This window comes from Colletes latitarsis, unplaced genomic scaffold (genome assembly GCF_051014445.1).
Source record: "Colletes latitarsis isolate SP2378_abdomen unplaced genomic scaffold, iyColLati1 scaffold0018, whole genome shotgun sequence".
In the NCBI taxonomy this organism is placed as follows: Eukaryota; Metazoa; Arthropoda; class Insecta; order Hymenoptera; family Colletidae; genus Colletes; species Colletes latitarsis.
Window position 1 is genome coordinate 1,248,625 of NW_027488369.1, and position 6,708 is coordinate 1,255,332.

Here is a 6,708-nt window from a genome sequence, read left to right on the forward strand (position 1 = left end):
CCTATCCCAGACCTAACTTGCGTTATCCTCTAAAATATTGATCGAAACCAGGTTTAGTCAACTGTTTCAGTGTGGTACCACATTACTACGTGATCCAAACCAGAAAAAACCTAGGATCTGTCCAACAAGTATGTGAAAAACGCGAAAGTATGAGCCTGATTAGGGCGAATCCCAGATCTATCCCAGACCTAACTTGCGTTGCCCTCTAAAATATTGATGGAAACCAGGTTTAATTGACTGTTTCAGTGTTGTACTTCATTACTACGTTATGCAATCCAGAAAAAGCCCAGGATCTAGCCATCAAGTATGAGAAATATGCGAAAGTATGAGCCTAATGAGGGCAAATCCTAGACCTAACCCAAACCTAACATGCGTTATCCTCTAAAATATTTATCAAGACAGGTTTAATTGAATGTTTCAGTGTGGTACCACATTTCTACGTGAACCAAACCAGAAAAAACCCAGGATCTGTTCAACAAGTACGTGAAGAATGCGAAAGTATGAGTCTGATGAGAGCAAATCCTAGACCTAACCCAGACCTAACATGCGTTATCCTCAAAAATATTGATCGAAACCAGGTTTAATCGACTGTTTCAGTGTGGTACCACATTACTACGTGATCCAAACCATAAAAAACCCAGGATCTGTTCAACAAGTATGTGAAAAACGCGAAAGTATGTGCCTGATTAGGGCGAATCCCAGATCTATCCCAGACCTAACTTGCATTGTCGTCTAAAATATTGATGGAAACCAGGTTTAATTGACTGTTTCAGTGTTGTACTTCATTACTACGTTATGCAATCCAGAAAAAGCCCAGGATCTAGCCATCAAGTATGAGAAATATGCGAAAGAATGAGCCTGATAAGAGCAAATCCCAGACCTAACCTAGACCTAACATGAATTATTCTCTAAAATATTGATCGAAACCAGGTTTAATTGACTGTTTCAGTGTGGTCCCACATTACTACGTGATCCAAACCAGAAAAAACCCAGGATCCGTTCAACAAGTACGTGAAGAATGCGAAAGTATGAGTCTGATGAGAGCAAATCCTAGACCTAACCCAGACCTAACATGCGTTATCCTCTAAAATATTTATCAAGACCAGGTTTAATTGAATGTTTCAGTGTGGTACCACATTACTACGTGATGCAATCCAGAAAAAGCCCAGGATCTAGCCATGAAGTTTGAGAAATATGCGAAAGAATGAGCCTGATGAGGGCAAATCCTAGAGCTAACCCAGACCTAACATGCGTTATCCTCTAAAATATTGACCGCAGCCAGGTTTAATGGACTGTTTCAGTGTGGTACCACACTACTACGTGATCCAAACCAGAAAAAACCCAGGATCTGTTCAACAAGTATGTGAAAAACGCGAAAGTATGAGTCTGATGAGGTCAAATTCCAGACCTATCCCAGACTTAACTTGCGTTATCCTCTAAAATATTGATCGAAACCGGGTCTAATCGACTGTTTCAGCGTGGTACCACATTACTACGTGATCCAAACCAGAAAAAACCCAGGATCTGTTCAACAAGTATGTGAAAAACGCGAAAGTATGAGCCTGATGAGGGCAAATTTCAGACCTATCCCAGACCTAACTTGCGTTGTCCTCTAAGATATTGATGGAAACCAGGTTTAAGTGACTGTTTCAGTGTTGTACTTCATTACTACGTTATGCGATCAAGAAAAAGCCCAGGATCTAGCCATCAAGTATGTTAAATATGCGAAAGAATGAGCCTGATGAGAGCAAATCCCTGACCTATCCCAGACCTAACTTGCGTTGTCCTCTAAGATATTGATGGAGACCAGGTTCAATTGACTGTTTCAGTGTTGTACTTCATTACTACGTTATGCAATCCAGAAACAGCCCAGGATCTAGCCATGAAGTATGAGAAATATGCGAAAGTATGAGCCTGATGAGGGCAAATCGTAGACCTAACCCAGATCTAACATGCGTTATCCTCTAAAATATTGATCGAAACCTGGTTTAATCGACTGTCTCAGAGTGGTACCACATTACTATGTGATCCAAACCAGAAAATATCCCAGGATCTGTTCAACGAGTATGTGAAGTGTGCGAAAGTAAGAGTCTGATGAGGTCATATCCCAGACCTATCCCAGACCTAACTTGCGTTATCCTCTAAAATATTGATCGAAACCAGGTTTAGTCAACTGTTTCAGTGTGGTACCACATTACTACGTGATCCAAACCAGAAAAAACCTAGGATCTGTCCAACAAGTATGTGAAAAACGCGAAAGTATGAGCCTGATTAGGGCGAATCCCAGATCTATCCCAGACCTAACTTGCGTTGCCCTCTAAAATATTGATGGAAACCAGGTTTAATTGAATGTTTCAGTGTTGTACTTCATTACTACGTTATGCAATCCAGAAAAAGCCCAGGATCTAGCCATCAAGTATGAGAAATATGCGAAAGTATGAGCCTAATGAGGGCAAATCCTAGACCTAACCCAAACCTAACATGCGTTATCCTCTAAAATATTTATCAAGACAGGTTTAATTGAATGTTTCAGTGTGGTACCACATTTCTACGTGAACCAAACCAGAAAAAACCCAGGATCCGTTCAATAAGTATGTTAAAACTGCGGCAGTATGACCCTGATGAGGGCAAATCCCAGGCCTAACCTAGACCTAACATGCGTTGTCCTCTAAAATACTGATGGAAACCATGTTTAATTGACTGTTTCAGTGTTGTACTTCATTACTACGTGATGCAATCCAGAAAAAGCCCAGGATCTAGCCATCAAGTATGTTAAATATGCGAAAGAATGAGCCTGATGAGAGCAAATCCCTGACCTAACCTAGACCTAACATGAATTATTCTCTAAAATATTGATCAAAACCAGGTTTAATTGACTGTTTCAGTGCGGTGCCACATTACTACGTGATCCAATCCAGAAATAGCCCAGCATCTAGCCATGAAGTATGAGAAATATGCGAAAGTATGAGCCCGATGAGGGCAAATCCTAGACCTAACCCAGACCTAACATGCGTTATTCTCTAAAATATTTATCAAGACCAGGTTTAATTGAATGTTTCAGTGTGGTGCCACATTACTACGTGATCAAAACCAGAAAAAACCCAGGATCCGTTCAACAAGTATGTGAAGAATGCGAAAGTATGAGTCTGATGAGTGAAAATCCTAGACCTGACCTAGACCTAAGATGCATTATCCTCTAAAATATTTATCCAGACCAGGTTTCATTGAATGTTTCAGTGTGGTACCACTTTACTACGTGATCCAATCCAGAAAAAACCCAGGATCCGTTCAACAAGTATGTGAAGAATGCGAAAGTATGAGTCTGATGAGTGAAAATCCCAGGCCTAACCTAGACCTAACATGAATTATTCTCTAAAATATTGATCGAAACCAGATTTAATTGGCTGTTTCAGTGTGGTCCCACATTACTACGTGATGCAAACCAGAAAAAACCCAGGCTCCGTTCAACAAGTATGTGAAGAACGCAGGAGGAGCTGGCAGCGGCCATCAGACGGCTCGGGGTTCGTAACACGGCCCCGGGTCCGGATGGTGTGCCCGGCCGGGTTTGGGTCTTGACCCAGGGCGTCCTTGGGGCCGACCTCAGGCGGTTGTTCGACCGCTGCCTGAGGGACGGGCGATTCCCCCCCAGTTGGAAGGTGGCGAGGATGGTCCTCCTCCGGAAGGAGGGTCGGCCCGCGGAGTCTCCCTCCGCATACCGGCCCATTTGTCTCCTCGACGAGGTGGGCAAGCTCTTCGAGCGTGTGATTGCTGCCCGCCTCGTCGAGCACCTGTCGCGGGGTGATCCCGGTCTGGCCGACTGCCAGTTCGGTTTCCGGGGGGGCCGATCGACTATCGACGCGATAGGTCGTGTGAGGGCCCTCTCGGAGGCGGCCGTCTCCCGGGGAGGGGTGGCATTGGCAATATCCTTGGATATTGCCAATGCCTTTAACACCCTCCCCTGGGAAGAGATAAGGAGGGGGCTCGAATATCATCGAGTCCCCCCTTGTCTCAGGGCGGTCGTCGGGGATTATCTCCGCGGCAGGTGGATCGAGTATCCGGGCCGGGATGGTGATATGCGGAGGGAGGTGTACTGCGGTGTTCCGCAGGGGTCGGTCCTCGGGCCACTCCTGTGGAACATCGCGTACGACTCGGTGTTGCGGGCCGGCCTCCCCGACGGCGTCAGCACGGTGTGTTATGCGGATGACACACTGGTGCTGGCCGTCGGGGCGCGCTGGGGGAGGGCCATGCGTCGCGCGGAGGAGGGGTCGCAACGCGTCGTCGACCGGACCAGGGGGATGGGGATGACGGTGGCGGTCCATAAGACCGAGGTGATTGCGTTTCATTCACCTCGGCAGGATCCGCCACCCCCTCTTATCCGGGTGGGTGGGGCTGACATCGAGGTGAAGCCCCAGATCAGGTATCTAGGGCTGATCCTCGATAGCCACTGGCGTTTCGTGGAGCATTTCCGCTGTCTGGTCCCACGGTTGGAAAGGATGGTTGCGGCTCTGGGCCGGATCCTGCCCAACCTGGGGGGCCCGGCGGGCCGAGTTCGTCGCCTCTATGTGGCAATGGTCCAGTCGGTGGCCCTATACGGGGCCCCCGTCTGGGCGGACGACCTGGCTGCCTCCCGGCGCAGCATGACTATGCTGCGTCGGGTGCAGAGGCGCATGGCGCTCAGGGTCGTCCGCGGGTATCGGACCATGTCACATGAGACGGCGACGGTTCTAGCGGGGATGCCGCCCATGGACCTGCTCGCGCGGTCGCACGCGGTGATGTACCGGCACCGCGTCGACCGTCGCGCGGGGGTGGGGGCGGTCCCGGGCGGGCAGGAACCTGCTTGGGGCGATTTGAAGCGCCAGGCCCGGCAGTCCGTGTTGCTCGCGTGGCAGGAGCGGCTGGCTCTGCCAACCGCGGGGCACCGGACTGTCGGGGCGGTTCGGCCACTCCTGAAGGAGTGGCTGGACAGAGGCCATGGCACCCTCACCTAACGGATGGCACAGGTATTTTCCGGGCATGGCAGCTTCGGAAGATACCTGTGCCGGATAGGGAAGGAGCCGACGGCGCGTTGCTGCCACTGCAACGCTGAGCAGGACACGGCGGATCATACCCTGGAGGTATGCCCCGCGTGGGAGGGGGAGCGCCGTGTCCTGGTCGGCGTCGTCGGGCGGGATGTCTCGCTGCCGGGCGTGGTGCGCGGCATGAACGCCCGGCCGCCGAGAGGTGGAAACGGGGTCGCGGGCGGTTGCGAGTTGGGGCTCGCAGCCGCCACTAAACGCGGTCCCGGGACGGATAGCGGCGGGATGGAGTGGCCCCGTCCCGCCGCTATGAGGCAGTGTGTCTACTGGGGGGACCGATTGTCCCCCCGGGGGATGGGCGCGAAAGCGCGGGCACGGGGAGGATACCGGAAGAATGCTTCGAGCGATTCCCAGTATCCTCCCAAAGCGTGCCGAAGGGTCACCGTGGGGTTTTTTGTGGGTAGGTTCCGCGCCTGTCGTTGTACGGGCGCGGGGAATCCCACACACCCCTCCCACCTCTCCCCAAGGAGGTGGGAGGGAGTCTTTCGAAGATTTTCCCCATGACAAAAAAAAAAAAAAAAAAAAAAAAAAAAAGTATGTGAAGAATGCGAAAGTATGAGTCTGATGAGTGAAAATCCCAGGCCTAATCTAGACCTAACCTGCGTTATCCTCTAAAATATTGACCGAAACCTGGTTTAATCGACTGTTTCAGTGTGGTACCATATTACTGTGTGATCCAAACCAGAAAATAACCCAGGATCTGATCAACGAGTATGTGAAGGGTGCGAAAGTATGAGTCTGACGAGGTCAAATCCCAGACCTATTCCAGACCTAACTTGCGTTGTCCTCTAAGATATTGGTGGAAACCAGGTTTAAGTGACTGTTTCAGTGTTGTACTTCATTACTACGTTATGCGATCAAGAAAAAGCCCAGTATCTAGCCATCATGTATGAGACATATGCGAAAGAATAAGCCTGATGAGGGCAATTCCTAGACCTAACCCAGACCTAACATGCGTTATCCTCTAAAATATTGATCGAAACCAGGTTTAATCGACTGTTTCAGTGTGGTACCACATTACTACGTGATCCAAACCAGAAAAAACCCAGGATCTGTTTAACAAGTATGTGAAAAACGCGAAAGTATGAGCCTGATTAGGGCGAATCCCAGATCTATCCCAGACCTAACTTGCATTGTCGTCTAAAATATTCATGGAAACCAGGTTTAATTGACTGTTTCAGTGTTGTACTTCATTACTACGTTATGCAATCCAGAAAAAGCCCAGGGTCTAGCCATCAAGTATGAGAAATATGCGAAAGAATGAGCCTGATAAGAGCAAATCCCAGACCTAACCTAGACCTAACATGAATTATTCTCTAAAATATTAATCGAAACCAGGTTTAATTGACTGTTTCAGTGTGGTCCCACATTACTACGTGATCCAAACCAGAAAAAACCCAGGATCCGTTCAACAAGTATGTGAAGAATGCGAAAGTATGAGTCTGATGAGAGCAAATCCTAGACCTAACCCAAACCTAACATGCGTTATCCTCTAAAATATTTATCAAGACCAGGTTTAATTGAATGTTTCAGTGTGGTACCACATTACTACGTGATGCAATCCAGAAAAAGCCCAGGATCTAGCCATGCAGTTTGAGAAATATGCGAAAGAATGAGCCTGATGAGGGCAAAT